The sequence below is a fragment of the Tinamus guttatus genome, unplaced genomic scaffold (assembly GCF_059628265.1).
Source record: "Tinamus guttatus ecotype Peru unplaced genomic scaffold, ASM5962826v1 Tinamus_guttatus_pri_ptg000240l, whole genome shotgun sequence".
Classification (NCBI taxonomy): domain Eukaryota; kingdom Metazoa; phylum Chordata; class Aves; order Tinamiformes; family Tinamidae; genus Tinamus; species Tinamus guttatus.
In genome coordinates, this window is record NW_028288774.1 from 10,435,432 (window position 1) to 10,452,580 (window position 17,149).

The following is a 17,149-nucleotide window of genomic DNA, read 5'->3' on the forward strand; positions in this document are numbered from 1 at the left end:
TATTCTCTGGGTCCTCTGTAGCTTACAGCATCTTTCTGTACAGTGTCCTCGGGCTATTCTGAAGGTTTTATTATGGGTGAATTATCCACAAATCTTCCATCCGTCAGGAACGACGGAAATACTGCCTACACTGCAGCCGAGTTAGCTGTCTAAGATGAATGGAGCATGCCCTGAAGCAAATAGCTGAATGATGGAGCATCAGTCTACAGCAAAACACAGGAATCACTATTAGCTAAAGAAAGATGAAATGTAGTACTTACTGATGTGTAACTTGTTTCCATCTGCAATCATTTGCATGTTGGGTGCATCGAGTTAATTGGTTCAGTTTACAGAATTAACAGGTCATCGTTCCTTCAAGACCATTTCAGGTTCATATGATTTTAGAGCCCTGCAGGTAAGTTCAAAACATCATATGGAAAAACTACTATTTACAGTAGCCAATGAGTAAAAGAGCTTTCTCAAAGAGATAAGTAAAGCGGCCGACTTAATTCTGAAAGCATGAAAAGTTCCATCAGCTAAAATCAGTGTGAAGATGGGCTATCAAGTAACACCATTGCATGCTCCCAGATTTGACTTTGCAAGGCTTGGCACCTAAACTCCTGGCAAGGTGAAGGGTAGATGATGGTGACCTGTTGCCAGGAGAGAGATTCTAGCAGAGCTGCTCCTGGCAGTGAAGCCAGTTGGAGGTTTTTCAAGTTTACTTGTCAGAGTTGCTGCTTTGCAAAATTTAGGATTGCAAAATGCAATTTTGAGTCTGTGTTGTGACCATTCCCATCCCTGGCACAGAAGAGCTTCACTTCTGACTGTATCCCTGCTTGTTCCTCATGTGGGATGTGCTGTGCTCAAGGTGCAAAGTCTGGTCTGACCACTGTGCTGGAGCATGGAAAATGTTGCACTCTGAGCAGAGAGAGGGAATTTGGAGTTTATTGATTTGGGAAGTGAGTTTGCACTGGGTATTTCTGAGCAGTTTGATTTCTGTTTTGCTTGAAGGCTGGGGCTAAGAGTGCTGGGATTAGCTGGCAAGCGCGGCTGTCATGCCAAGGAGAGGCAAGGGCTGTGGTGAAGCAGAGCAAAAAGGCAAAGGCAGGACAGCGGGGCAGGTGGCCCGTACAGCCCTCTGCCTTTTCACGTTGCAATGACTCTGGGCAGTTTCCCTGTCACTCTTCTCAATTGAATTAACCACAAGTTCTGTAACATCCCCAGCAAATGGCTTCTTCCTGATGAATGCAGCTTACTCCCGGGGCTGGCTGAGAGCAGCCTTTGGTCTCCCTGCAGGTGTGAGCTGCCCAAGGTTTGTCCAGTCATCTGCTACCCAGCTGTGATTTTCTTCCCTGCGTCCCTGAGTTTGGGCTTTGCTTTTTTGCAGCCTTTCAGGAATTTTTTAAAGTGATTGTGAAAGCAGCGGGTAGGTTAAACATGCTCATGGGTAGATGGGGGTTATACAAGGACAATTTCTTCCTTTAGATCTGCATTCAGCGTGGTCTGTTCCACCTGGGTTTGAAGTACAGTAGTGCTGGTGAGCTGTGCCAGGAAGCCAACTCTGAAGGTTAATTCCTTCCTTTTATCCAATGCTACCCATCATCTAAGCTTTGTTGCTCATTCGCCCTATGCACTGATGTATGCCAAATCTGACTGGTAGTCACTCTCCCTGGATGAAAGGAGTGAAGTATCTTCATCAGTGTCCTGACCTGACTCCTGATGCTAATTATCAGAGCAGCAATGAACACAACGGTATTCTTGGGTGGCAGAATTCATTAAAAGTCCCCGAGAACAATGTGGAGTTACTGAGACATAGCAGCATCTGGCTTGGCATTTCCGAAAGCAGGGGGAGAGGAAGGAGATGGGTAGCAAAGCTGTGCTGGTGGACAGTTTCACTGGGAGGCAACCAGCCAAGCCTGAGCAGTTTTCCAGCTCCTTTCTGTTGCAAAGGCACTGAGAAATGGGAGAGAGCCCGGCCCTGGATTACCACTCCAGCTCGAGAGCAGCTGGCCTGTGTAGCACATAGCTCTGCGAAAGGTGTAGCCAAGCTGGGCTGTCCCCTGCCTGACATCAGCTCTCCGTTCAACTTCTCCTCTGCATCCCTGGTGAATGCTGAGATCACGCCCGTGGGACATGTTGGCCCTCACAGCAGCAGCCACCTATGGAAGGATTTGAGGTAGGTTCACAATTCTTCATAGGAATTTATTAAGGCAACTGAGTTTCTCCATCTCTCGCTGTCTTATTTTTTTTTCCTCCTCTCTCCTCTTCTGTAACACCTCAAAAATGTCACTGTTGTTAGGAACACTAGTTATATTGTGTTTCTCTAATGCTGAAACCTTGCTGCAGCGGTGACCACAAGACAAAGATGGCCAGAGTCAACCCTATAGGAATGTTAGAGAAGGTCGTTATGAATCAGACAATTTCAAGAGAGTTGCAAAATGCCCTGGGCCACCTTCCACCTGAATGTCAATCACTATCACTGCTGAAACTAAAGCCGCCTAATCAGTATATTCCCACTGTGCATGGCATGAATGATGCATAAGTTTCCTTTATGTTTGCTTCTAGTGCTGAGTAAGTGACTATTTCTTATGCACAGAATCTGCTCTTACACAGAATCTGCTCTTACCAGCTGGGAGGGCAATACAATGGGGCAATTTCTCCTAGCAACTGAGGTTCATGCAGGAGAAGTCCTCTATGGAGAGGTTATTCAAATCTCTCCTTCCAGGTGTAGGAGGGAGAACAGAGGTGCAAGGAAGATGGATGGAGGCTTGCACAGGTGATCTGGCCACAGTTAGCCTGTTCCCACATTTCCCTTTTTATTCTCATTTTTGTACTCCTGGATCTGCAAGATGTTGTGGAGTTGCTGTCGGGGGAAGGAATCAGGAGCTCTGAGGCTCCCTGAGCATCCTCTATGATTCAGGTTGGTGAACCTGTACCTTGGCAAATATTTATTCACCCTGCCTTATGCAGTACTCTGTTTCTGCATGAGCACTGTCTGTTCTGAAATCTTCGACTCTGCTGCTGCAGCCCTAATCCTCATGCTTTCCTGAATGCTACAGTCAAGGAAACAAAAGTATCCAAGAGCTCTTAGAAGCTGCTGGTCAGATCTTCACCTTCAGCTTTGCCACCTTCTTCACTTTTGCTCTGCACAACCCTTCCTGCAGAAATGGGCCCAAGCAACAGGAGCCCCAGGGCCAATTGAGAGCAGCAGGGGAGCGAGGGGAAATGTGCTCTTTGTTCATCCTGTTTGTGAGCTGCATTTTGGGTTTTTCCAAATCCCCTTGTCACTAATAAAATGACCTCAGCCTCCCAGCACTTGGAAGAGATCAATAGATATTAAAGTTTAGGGCTACTCTGATCTCTGTTAGACCAGCTGCATACAATCGGTCATTGGATTTTTATCCAGGAGCGGAGAATAATTGATTATGTAAATTCTCTCCTCCTGCCTCTGTAGGTACTTATTTAGTTGCTGTCTAATCTGCCTTTCTATTCACCACTGCTTCAATTAAATTGGAAAGAGTGAGCATAGGACACCTGCTTTAACCTTGAACTGTTGATCAAAGCCAGCTGCAGAAATCCTTTCCCTGAGGTGGGATAAAGAGAAGAAAGGAAGAGAGCTGGCTAATTCCCACTTTTTCCTGCCTTCAGCCAGGATAAATTTAAAATTGAAAGTGTCATATGCCCATAAAACAAATATTCTGCCCCTTTCCCAGCCAGCTTGATCAACATTTTTGTGGATAGTTTCAAGGTGTTTTGTTTCAGTGCTGTTTGTATAAGTGGATGGACATGCCAAAACCAGAATAGCCTTATCATGCAAGAGAAAAAAGCCCTTTTGTTTTGAAAGCATAGGACTGGAAAGGACAGTGAGGGAATAAATGTTGAGATGGCAAGCCATGGAGCAACTTGTGCAAAGCACACTTTCCCTGCAAAAGATTTCATTTTGAATACCAGGCATGTTTTCAGAGAAGGCTGTTTCATTGAAGATTACTTCGTAGCTGTAGCACAAAGATGTATGTGCAGAATGACAGGATAAACTAGGGTGATACAGGACCTCAAGAGGTCCCTCGTCCTGGTGACCCCCAGTAAAGCATGATTGCTTCAGTATTGCATGGAATGCTCAGGCTGAATAGTCAGTGAATAAGTGAAAGGTGTCATTTCATTCTGGAAGTTAATCTTGCTTATGTGATACTGGGCTGTTAAAAAAAATAAATAAATAAAAGCACCTGTTTTATAAAGGATGTAACTGTAAGTAAAAACTCCGTAGCCTTTAATGAATATGAAGCTGCACAACTGCTTACAGCAGTAAGATATGGGGCTTCCAGGGCTGGAGAGCAATATTTTTTCAGTGTGCTTTTGCTGTGCTTTTCCAGCTAACTGGCTGAGCATCCAGCCGTGCAACCCAGCGACCCATGGAAATCCTGGCACTGATTCTTGTGCACAGTGAGCACACAGCAGTTTGGTATAAAACCCAGAGCACCTGGCTGTGGGGCAGAGGTGAGCATCTTTCCACAATTTGTAAAATTTTCCGGGCAACCGTATGCACATCTCTGGGGAACTGTACTTAAAACTGCTCTGAGCATTCCCTGAGCTCACTGGGCTGCTTTGATGGGTCACTCAGCAGCCAGCAAACACAAGAAGGCTGATTACAGCTTCCATGCAACAAGTCCACTGTGTGGTACAGTCCTTGGGGACTGTCTCAAATAACCAGACTGGGTGCTCCTACCTACTGGACAGAAATGTGATATTCAGGTAGGCTGCCTAGAGGCAATTTCTCCGGGTCTCTGTCCCAGGCTGTAGCTCCCCTTCAAAGGCAAACACTCATTTTGTGTTTTTTTTTTTTTTTTTTTTTCTGCCAGGTGAACTTGTTGTTACTGGAAAAGCATAACAGACCTCTGGTTTGATATCAGCACACAAAAGGATTTCATCTTTCATCAAATTTGAGCCTCTGGTTCATGCAGGTGATCGGCATACACACTTCTCTCTGGTCTTAGTGCTCTCTCCTTGCTAGGTTGCTACAAGAGGGGTTCTCCAAAGACATGTCCTCACTCTACCCTCAACCTAATAAAATCCTGTAGCTCTTGAGGCCATGACTACCCACAAGCTATCACCTTTCCATTGCTTGGCACGTGTAATAAGCAGGAAATGCAAGGTGTTGGTGGCTGGTTGCCCCTGGGCTGAGGTGGACGCTTTGTGGGCAGCTCAGCATAAAGGGAGCTGCTCATGAAAGGAGAGGAGATGATATCAAGACAACACAAAACACATCCTAGAGCAGGAGGATCTGTCGCAAACAGACACAAAACTGGCAAAAAATGTTGCAGGTTGTGAATGAAACTGGTATACAACATGAGAAGTTGAAGTAAGGACTAGACATATGGTACGCGTAGGAAGCATGGAGCACATGGCTAAGGCTTGAAGCAAATATTGGAGAGAATTACAGTTATATGCCAAAGCTGAAGAAAGCTACAAAGGGAAGACAGGGCAAAGCATAAAATGGGCACTAGAAATAAGACTCAGTTGTGGTACAGTTGTGGTACAGTTGTGAACCAGATGATAACAGATCTCCTGGATTGAATAAGGCACTTGTCAGAGGGATGACACAGATATCCCTGCAGCCATGTATGAGGAAGGGAGCAGACCATGCTAAGGCTGGTAACATCATGCACAGCTAAACAGTCTCGACACAGAGTGTGATGTGAACACACATATTCCCAATGGAGCCAATGCAGCAGCTGCATGGACACCCCTTGAAGATGGCAGGTGACCTGTTAAGTGTACAGGCCACACGCGGAGGGTGGAGGTGGGGAGGATGGTGCACAGGCCAGACAGGCACTTGCTCAGTATGTCCATCATGGAAACAGAGGTGACCACAGAGGTAGGTGTGTGGGAATTAAAGGGATGCAATATTTAATCTATTTTTCCATTCAGGACAGCGGAGTTTACTGAGCTCCATCCCTGGGATACTGCTCTATCCCTGGAACTGACCATGGGGCTGTGCAGTGCACAGCAAGGTGCTGAGACTGGATGTCTGAACCCTAGCAGTACAACACAAAGCCAGGAGCCGTAGCAGGTAGAAACATCTGGTTATCTGTCCCTCACATTGCCAATGCCAACATCAAGTTTGCCTTGTCGGTTGGGGACAACTGGAATAATGCAGGAGCATCTAGTGTGGTGTTTGCTTCCTCCCAGCTGGTGCACAGGCAGGACCAGTCAAAGGCTTCTGCAATCCCACAAGATGCTTGCTCTGCTCCTGCCAATGGGCTAGAGGCAAACGGGCCAGATGGGAGTAACAGAGCCAGCCAACTTGACGTCTGCTAAAAACTGCCCTCTGATAAAGCCAAGCGCTGTGCACACGCACATGATCGCCCTTTCCTTTTAACCACTTCGCTCATCTTTCTCCCTCCTCTTCACGTGCTGCATTGGCCTGAGCAGCTTACGGCGGCTGCAGGAAGGTGCTGTCCCGTTTTGTCCTTGTGGGGCTCTGCATGGGAGCCCGTGTCAAGGCACCCTGCGGGCCGGGGCCAGTCTATAACAGGCAGGCGGGCAAAGGAGGCTGCTTGAGAGCCCTTGTCCAAGAGGGCCCCACTGCTGACATAAAAGGCGATGCAGCTGGGGGCTTCCCCTCCCCTACCTCCCTGCCCTGCTGCCATTTTGGGTTTGGGCTAAGGGTGTTTCTTGGTAATGTGCCCGGCTGGTGGAGCGCCTCCTAGGAATGACCCGGGGAAAGGCAGCAAAAATGCTGAACGATGCTGAAAATGCAGTGCACGAGCTGCATTCGTGCTTTTGGTGCTGTGCTACCTGCTCATGCAGTGCATGCCCATGCCCGAGCTGCTCCCCTCGGCTGCGTGGGATCCCCTCTCCCCTGCTCCTCCACCCTCCTCCTGCGGTGCTGAGGAGAGGTGCAAGCTCCTTGGCACCGTGCTCCCACACCCAGTAAGTAAAAGCAGCGGCTGCAGCTGGCGTGCAGGAGCGAGTAAGTTGTGAGACAGGCTTCAAAAGAGGTTTGAGCTCTCGCACGTTACCTGGTGGATGCTGAGCGATGGCCGGAGGTCACAGCGCTGCGCTCCGTGGCTCTCTGTGCTTGGCTCTACATCTTTGGTTTGGGACCCTTCCCTCCAAACGGCAGGGAAAGAGTGGGCAGGAACCGATGTGTGACACGCGCCAAAAATACCGCCTGCCCTGCAGCTCCTAAAGGTTTTCTCTGCTCTTACAGGCTGGGAGAAAGGGGGTGCTGGAGCTGCCAGGCACACCGGTCGGCACGCTCTGCCTTGCAGGGGATCGCTGCCAAGGGGAGACGCAGCTGAAGGGGGGGCTCATCACGGGCCACAAGGCTTAGTGAAATGGAAACCTTGCTCCCAAGGATTGCATGGGGCAGGGAAAACCTCTACTGGCAAAGCCCTGCAACTGCCGGCAGTGCTCGGATGGCAAAACCTCTGCTAGCCCCTTGACCACTGGTAGCGTTTCCTCTGTGCATAGCGGCTGTCGGCAACTGCAGGGCCTCTCTGAGGGGTCTGTGCTTAGGTAACACTTTCTTTGTGTGCTAAAGACCCTGATGGTGTGGGAGGCAGAAGAAGTGGTCCTGCAACCTCTCTTGCTCTTTTGGCTGTGCTGTGTCTTCTTGTCCAGGGATCTTCTCGAGCCTGGGCAGGTGGTTGCGCCCTGTTCTCCTTAGGGAAGTGGGTGCATCTAACCCTGTGCATGCTCACACCGTGCTTCTAATTTCCCATGCACACCGTGGCTCTGATCGCTTCAGAGCAGCAGGTCCCTGAGCTCCTTGCAGGAGCCGTGTCCCCAATAAGATCCACTGCCTGGCCTGGACATAGCTGGGGAATCACTCTGACACTGCAAAGCCAGTAGGCTGTGACCATGCTTTAAGTAGACACGCACACACCAAGGACCTCTGCGGGCCCCACATTTTATTTCTGGCCCAAGAGGCTCCCGTGCCTTTGCCTCAGATACCCCTCCTTAAGCTTTGCTTGCCGGCTGCAGTTGTAAATATAGAAAGGCAAGTCTTGGAGTTTTTTCTCCAAACTTGTCCCTCCCATCTTCGTGTAATCTGTGCGATTCCTCCAGCTGCTCCTATACATGGTGTGACCTTTTATTCCCTTCCTCCTCTCCCCCCTGCCCATGTGCTCTCCCTTCCCTTCCCTGCCCGCCTAGGGGCCGGCGGGGCCAATCGGCTCCTTCAGCCGATCGAACGTCACTATAACTTGAGAGCGGCATTACCTTGGGGTGCCTGCAGATCCCCAGCCTGCGCCCTTTGGCAGGGAGCTCGGCCCTTCTCTTCCTCCTCCCAGGTGAGCCGAGCTTTGTGAGGGGTGTTGCAGGGCTCAGGTGGGGAGGCATCGCAGAGGGTTGCTGTTGGCTGGCTCCTGGCTGAGGAAAAGGCATTTTTTTCTTCCTGGCTTGTTGGGGACTTTGTTTGGTGTTGCTCAAGGTTTGTGTCACCTGTGGAGAACCAGATGCCCTGATTTGAGGAGATGTGTGAGGATTGGTGCTGGGTAGAGGCTCCTTTAAAGCTGAGAGCCTAGGTTTGCAAGGGAAGTGACTCCTCTAGGGGCAAAGAGGTGTGTGTAACATGTAGTAAAACTCCCAGTAATGGCATGAGGCAAACGGTTGCAGTGTCAGCAGGCAAAGGGATGGCTGAGGCTGGAGGAATGGTGTGCCAGCAACAGTGCTCCTCAGGGAGGTCTCCACAGCCTCCAGGGCTGCTGGATACGGGGGACGCAGTGAGAACTGGGGGAGAGGAGCGTGGTCATGGAAAATATCTCTTTCTCAAAGAAAAGAAGTGAGGAGGAAACCATGCATGTCTGCAGTGGGGCAAGGAGAGGAGGCAGTAGTTAATTCAGTGTTAATCTGAAACTAGTGAAGGGTTTGGAAATCAAGGGAGAAACCTGGGGGAGGGAGAAAGAAGGACTGGATAAATGCATATAGAATGTTATCAGATGGGTCAGGTTTGCTCCTGCTGGAGACGCATAGCTGGCAGTTCCTTGGTAGGTCACAGCCAGCTTTTTTGCCTGGTAGCCCTTGCTGCCAGGTCTTATCTTTGATGCATGTCCGCTTTCTTCCTCTCCTCTTTCGGCAGCTCTTGCTACCTTGCATCCCTTGTATGGCAGGCAGCGCTTCGCCCAGCGGGGACGTGCCTGGCGGGAGGGTTATTTCCAGGGATGGCCTCCGAGGTGCGGGTGGCGAATTCCTCCTCTCAGCTGGCAGATGGAGGCATTCTCAGCTGTTAAGATGCTTCTTGGGATGTGATGACTGTGCTCCTTAAGCCAAGAACAGGACGGCTGGGGGCCGAAAGGGACACGAAGTTCTGAGTGAGATGGGATGAGCCAATAATATACTTGGCATGGTTGGAGACTACCCCATCCTCTTGAATTTGAGGAGCAAGGGGGTATTTACCTTTCAGGCTGACCCTCTGTCTTCCTGAGGGACAAGCAACAAAATCAATGCACTGTGTTCCTATGCCATTGAAGTGGGAAGGGTATGAGAGTATCTGAGAACTTAATTTCTAAGTGGAAAAGCATTTGTATCTGAAGAATTTAAGCAAATTGGAAAATAAACGTTTGGGGGTTTAAGCTTGAATAAAATGCAGAAAATAGCTTTAGCTTTCACCTTGAAGGGTAGGAGGAGGCAAGAGGTTCTGACTGGCAAAGCTTTTCTATTCATTTTGATTTCCTTCCAAACAGTGGGCGTTATTATCTAATTGCTTTTACTACATCCTCAGACCTCAGTCAAAAGCAGGCCCCATTTTCTGCCACTGCACAACCAAAACGCAGTTATTGCCTGAAGGCGCTAACAGCCTTAATCGTGGGCTGCATTTGCTGTGCAATGTTCTTTCCACCAAAGCATAATCCCGAGCCAGTTGGAATCTTTCCATTGACTTCAGTGAACTTTATCCTGACTGCAAAAAATATTGCTCTTCGTGGACTGCTTTCTTCATTGCCCTCTGGGCATAGATATGGTTTTATTCTCTTTGTTGCTTTAACGACAACTATCTACATGGTTGGTGTTGAGAGTCAGAGAGATTTTTTGTTGGTCACGGAGCTATCCAGTGGCCTCTATGATCTTTACCTATGGTCTTTGCATTGCTCTGGTGTTTGCATTTGGCCACTGGGACCAGCTGAGGTTTTGGGTGCAGCAATGTGGACATTCACTTTGTTCTTTTCTAGGCGAGACCTTTTTTGCTTTTCAGAGTGAGCAGCAAGGGCAGTGGTAGCCAGCTATAGCCTTACATGCCAGGTTATCCTGACAGAGTAAGTGAACTTGGTCCAACACTTGGCCCAGACATGGCAGAAGTCTGCTCGCCTTTATTATTATTATTATTTGTCTCCCTTTGTCAAAAATTCCAGCTGCGGAATTTTTGCAGCTGTTTTTTTTCTAGTCTGGTCTGTCTCCGCCCAAGTTCTGCCAATGTACTTGTATTATTTCTCAAAACCTTGGATCCAGAAACCCCTCTGTGTTGGGGGTCTCATGGTGTCAGAAATTCCAGCCACGTTGTTTGGCTTTTGTAACACTCTGACTCAGGTTTCCTCGGCATTTCCCCAGAGTTGGGAGCGATGGTAGAGCTGCAGACTTGGGGGTGCATGGAGGGAACATGGGTTCCTGCAGCAGATCTGTCTCCCCTCCTTCTGCTTGCCCCTGCTGGCACTACCTTTAAGGCACTGGAAAAGGGAGAAGAGAATGAATGAGGAAATGGAACAAAAAAATGTTTATCCCTGCTTAGGATACAGAGGTTTTGAATCCTTTTGGTGTTTACATTTGGTGTCCAGGATCACTGATGGGGAATGGAGAGAGGGACGTTTATAGGGGAGAGTTGGAGCCCGTGGGATTACTGTATTTCTCTGAAATAGAAAGCTGCTGAGCTGCAGTTGTTCCTTTTGAACTCGTATCAGCCCACCTGCTCCTTCAAGACATCTCTCATATATCAGCTGAGTAACGAACTCGCAAAAGTCATGGTTTGGGTTTCCCAGTGAGGAGGAGCCTGCTTTGCTAATTTAAGGGCTACTGCCACTCTAAAGGGTATTTCAGGGGGCCCTTCCCCACCTCTTCTCTTCTTGCCTTGGGGGCAGCTAGTGCTTTTCAAAGTCAGTGTTATACAGTTGCCATAATAAAATTCGACGTGGTGTGCAGGGCAACACTGGCAGCTCAAAGATGATGCTGTCCCAGTTCAAGTTTTTTCCTACCATCTCTTGTTAGCAAATCATAGCACCAAAACGCACCTCAATACTGCAAATTACACAGTGCTCCCCAATTATCAGAGCTGCTCTGTCCTCCTCCAGCTGAGGCTCTGATGTATCTGGGTCCTGGCAAAGACTGGCAGAATTGCCCTGTCCAGCCCTTGACATTTTTTTCAGGGCTGTATTCCCTCTTCTCCGACTGTCTGGGCCCATTGGCTTGTGCTTAGCCTGTGACTCAGCGCAGAAGGGCAAGCAAAATAAGTGTCTCTGATGAATTTGTTTCTGCCATATGGTGCAAGGATTTGTTGCAATGAATACCACTGGTATATTAATGTGGACTCTCTAGTCATGAATTTGGCCAGTTTTCATCCCAGACTAATTGGGTTATTGCTCATTTGTCAAGATACTATATAATCCAAAAACTATTACCTAAAGGTACCTATGTGACAGCTTCCTGCTTATATCTACTTTTTCCAGTTATTTTGCTAGCTCTGACTAATGCTTTGGAGCCAGTGTCCTCTCACTAGCAAATAAAAAAGAAGAAAAAAAAAAAAGGGGGATGTGTGTGTGTGGGGGGAATATCTAGTCTTGGAGCAGTGCAAATGTCAAGCGGGTGTGAGAGGACACTTTGGCCTGCTCTGGTCTTGGTGTACGTTGGGTGTCTTTGTAACTTAAAGCCAGGTCCAGATTTGAACTTTTCACCTCCTGAGTCCATCTGTGCTGGAGGCTGAATTGATGGGGCTTAACTTTCCAGACAGTTCTTTCCTTTCCCCTCTCCTTCTCATTTGACCTGGCTGGCCAAGGTCTGGCTTGCTCTGAAAATGGCAGCGTTGGTGGGGGATTGGCTGGTGCTGTAGGAAATCAGATGCCTTGCTTTTTCTGTCTTCAAATGTCAACCCATCTGCTTCTGCCTTAGGATTTTTTAGAAGGCACTCTCACTAATAACACTTTTTTTCTCTCCCTTTTCATCTTTCTTCTAGAAACTCACTGCCAACATGTCTGATACCGAGGAAGTGTAAGTAGAGAGAAACCTGCCTGCAAGTTCATCTGTTCAGCTCAATTCCACGCAGTTGAGAGGGCTTCCCCGAGGGGGGACGTGTCTGGGAGACCTGGGCACTCAGTGCCAGGTCTGAAGCCCCCCAAGTGAGGGCATGGAAAGAGCTTCTTGGCTCTGGGTATCAAAGGATCCATCACAGTTCACCCAACACTGTCCCCTTCCAACTCTGAGTCCTCCAGACACTTTGAGGACACTTCACCTGTCCTGAATGGCTGTGCCACTATACCTAAAGAGGCTGAATAAAACACTCAGTGTAGGAACAGTTTGCTGCCTGATTTAATAAATCTAGGGTAATATGACCAAACTGAATGGCGCCATTCTTTTATACATCCATATGTATAGGTCCAGAGTTTCTTAGGTGAAGTGGACAGGAGATTTAGAGCAATTATAGGACACTAGGCATCACAGACAGGAAGGAGAGGAGGCCATGAGACCACACTAGTCCATTTTGCAGAACAGTATTTAGGAAACAACCCCAAAAAGCAGTTTACTCATATGAAAGCAAATGGAAGGGAGAACGGAGGAAAGAAGGTACAACATAGATTTTAAGAAAGGGTGCATTACGTCTCTTCAACACAAGGTTTCAAGCTTCATGGTAATACGGAGCAGAGAAATATTTACTTTTCAACATCCCTTTTTTTCCCCTCTCTCGCAGGGAGCACGGAGAGGAGGGTAAGTCTTAAATATCTCTCTCGTTGCCTCAGTACAAGCCTGTAGTATTCAGTGGCTTTATTTTTTTTCCTTCTTCCCAGCAGATAGAACCTATGTGCTTTCTTGCGTGTCCCTCAGCCTGGCTGCCACCAGCTTCTGGTGCTTTTATATTCCTTGTGGTGCTTTAGCTAAGTGCTGTGGCCAGGCAAGAAGTACACGGGGATGGATGGGCTGTCACTGGGCCATGTCTGCTGGCTACTACTGGCTTTTTGGGGGTTACTATTTTGGGGGCTACTATTTTGGGGACTATTGCTACTTTTTCTTTTTTTCTTTTCTTTTTTTTTTTCTTTTTTTTGTAAGAGGTACTGCCATCTGCTGGCAATTTAAGAGTTTTGTGTACGGAGCAAACACTGTCTGTTGTAAAATATAGACAGATACAATATATACTATACACATAGCATATATAAATGAGCAATGCATATGACAATATATTTTTCCTTGATTTTTATTCCTCATATTCAAACGTTCTCTGTTACCTTTGTGCATTTAAAGCACATGTAAACCTGGGTTCCCATTGTCCAAGATAAAATTTGATAGAATAAGGCCCTCTTCTTTCAGTGTCCCTCTCCTTGGATAAGTCCTCTTTATTTCTCAAAGCCACATCATTTGATTTTTGTTGCTGTTTTGGAAGTGGCCTAGCCAAGGGCATGTTGTCATGTGTCCTGGTGCCCCTAAAGGGCTCTTGCCTGTGGGTCACATCCTGCTGACATGTTGCCCGTTGTCGTCTGTGCTTGATGCTAAGGCTTGTGGTTGATTTGTCTGCTTCCCTTTTTTTTTTTCTTATTTCAATGCAGAGGAATATGAAGAAGAAGGTAACAAAAACTTGGAATGTAATTCATCTTTCTCTGACTCTTGATTGTACCTTTTCTTTGTCTGTATTTCACCCTTCTCTTTGGCACTTGCCGCTAAAGGTGAGCTAAAACACTTGATCAGTAAATTGGTCCAAACTATAAAACCAGCCAAATGTGGCCATGGTGTCCGGAGCTTTCTCGTTCTGGTGCAACACAGTGTTTGGTCCACCATAGTAGAGACTAGGGATGGTTATAAGGCTCATAGCTAAACTGAGAGGTTAAAGGTGTCCAAATTCAGGGCTTCTTGAATCGGGGACTGGCACAGAGCCCATACAACATATAGGAGAAATCTTGAAATTACAATTTTGGCAAAACCCCTGTTTGAAGAGGGGCTTGTCTAAGGCAAAAACTTTTCGTGAGGAGGTTTGTTGCAGTTATAAAAGTAGTTTACTAGAATTCCTGCTTGTTGCCTTATTTATTTATTTATTTATTTATTTATTTATTTTTACCCCGGTCAAAACCTGACTGGGGGAAATGGATCATCTCCCACACATACACACAGGGCAGCATCTGGAAAATAAAGATTAAAAATCCTTTCAGTAGAAATCTATAAAGAACCCAGTTGAGTACTTTCCACTTATTTGATTGATATTTCCCCCCCAACACTTCCCCTCCCAAAATTCTCCCACAGCATTTTGCAACTGAAAGGAGAGCTCGTCCAGCCCCTCCAGAGCACCAGCTACTCTTTCTTGCCTTTCCCACCTGTCTTAGCAGAACATCTGGTTAAGTGTTTTAGTTCAACTTTAGCTGGCAAAAGGTGATTTGACAAGCTTCTATAGACATATAGAAGACTTGAAAAGATGGAGTATGAGCAGCCCTTGCCATCCCGCCATGTTTTTGCCCAAGTTATTTCACCTCTTGTGGCTGCCAAGGAGGGAAGCTCTAGGGGTTGTGCTCCTCCTGGTGTTGGCACTCATGTTGGTTGGGTGCTTTTGACACGTTGGCTTTAGGTTGGGCAAGTGCAAGTGTAAGCTGTTGTGTCTCATTTTCCTAAGGCATTATAGGGGGAAACTCCTGGAAGAGTAAAAAGGTCCAGATCTGGTCTGATGTCCATAGGGGTTTTGCTTCCTCTCAAGATTGGGTTCTAATGTCCAACACAGCTTCTAGTAAGAGCTCAGGGGAAAGATCGTGTTTTGGGAGCTGGAGATATTTTTGCTTGGAGGATGTGAGACCAGTTTGGAACGAAAAAGACTTTCTCTTTGTGCAGAAATTTCCATCTTAGGGGTTTTATACAGGCCTATTTTTTATTTGCCACTTATTCTCCCAAATTGCTGCAACCAGCTAATTCCTGTCAGTGGTGATGGGAGCAGAGGTGCAACAGTGTATTTGCTCAAAGTAGTTCCTGTCCTGAGGTATGGTCTCCTTATGTCTCCACCCCCCTGTCACTACTAGTGGGATCAAGGGCTTAAAAAAAAAAGAAATGCAGAAGCTATATATCCTCTAAATCCAAGAGCCACTGGAGCAACTTCTAGTCTCTCGTGGTTACCTGCCTGCCCTTGCTGGAGGGCAGAGCTTGCCTGATGTGTGTGAACGGCTTGTCGTGGTGAGCTGGACACTGACCCCATGGTGGGGACAAGTGCTACTCATGCTCCATGCTTCTTCATGCCTTGTCAAACATGCAAAGAGTGAACACAGGGTGTCATCAGTACAGACAAACTGCCGTAAGAGGAGAAGGATCTCTTCCTTCTGCTTTTTCCTTTCTTACCTAACTTCCTTCTCTGGGGTTTCAAGAATTTCATCATCAATGTGAAATTAATAGGCAGGTGATCGTTTCTTTAATCTGCATGGTCACCTCCTCTGAGGTGTACCCTTCTATGGTTTCCCATTGCTGCTTGACCTTTGTGCTATCATCTCATGTCATTCATCTCCTTCCCATGTAACTTCTTTCCATCGCCTTCTAACCACCTTTTCTCCAGGCCATAGCTTGCTACATGACAAGTTTCTAATGGTTTTCTATTTCATTTTCTCGCTTGCTGTTGCTTCTTATTCCATGATGCTTGCCCCCTGAAGCTCATGTAACAGGTACGTGACATGGCTTCTGGTTTTGGGGGAATTGCTTCCATTATGTCACTTATTGAGCTGGTGGGAAACCAGGCCTGGTTTTAGTTTTCAAAATAAACAGATGGTACATGTATGGAATAAAATCTGTATTTGTTTTCATCCAACTTTCCTACCGAACTGCTTGACTTTATTGTCACAAATACGTCAATCCCCACCCCCTCCTTTTTTTCTCCTAAAGCTTAAGATGTTTAAAAGGACTAATGATAATGATAATAAATAACTTTGCAGAATTTATACCCATCTGTTGCAATTCAGGGATACATTTCTTTGAAATTTCAGAATTTGATAAATGTTGGCTCAAAACTTTCAGCAGCTTGAGGAAAAAAATAGAAGAAGACAAAAAAAGGCATTGCAGACTTAAGCTTCCTGCATTTGATAGAATTTGATTTGTGATGAAATTTAGGGAAATCTCAACCAGCTCTAATAAAAGATTAAAATAATGGATGAGTCCTTTACATGCTTTTCTCCTGTGATCATACTCCCATGTTTCAGTAACACTTGTAACCCTGTAATATGCCCATATGAATGTTATTAATTCTCTCTTATGCCGTAACTCCATCATTTTGTGTTCTTACCTATCACAATGACCCTGGGAACCTGGAAGGGCTCCAGGTTGTTTAAATGAGATATACCTTGTTTTAACTTTCTTTCCTCTTTCTCTTTGCTCCATGATGTTTCCCATCTGCAGAAGAAGTTCATGAGGAAGGTATGTGAAACAGCTTCCTGTCCCCCCTCTCTCCCGTTGTAGGGCTCAGTGCTAACGCGCGCTTCGTTTTTTCCACGTGGTAAAAGAAAACAGAAGGCAAGAAGAAATACACATTTTTTTTGGTGACAAATGACACCACGTATGACAACATTTGCTTCCCGCACGTGTCTCCATTTCATTTCTACAAAAGCAATATTTGCTGTTATAACACGGTACTGAGTGCCAGGGCACGTGTAAAAGCTCTGGAGGCAGCTTGCCCACAGGCTATCAAAGCATCTGCAGGTAGAGGAATTATTTCTTTGCTTTACACCAGCTTTCTCCCCCGTAGCTTGGGGACCTGGCAGAAGCTGCTCCTGACGCTACGCTGGTGCGCAAGTGCCTGCTTGCAGGCGACACCAGAGGTGCCTTGTGTCCCGGCATGTGCGTGCGGACACCGCCGCTCCGGCCAGCCATTTCAGGCAGGGAAAAAGCCCAGGAAATGTGGATACCATCCCCTGGCGCAGCCCAGAGCAGGTTGATATTTAACCCTGTGTGTGTGCAACGGCTGCAGGGCAGCAGCTGGGGTCTGGTTACCACGGCTGATAGCAAACATCAATTGGCTTCTCCT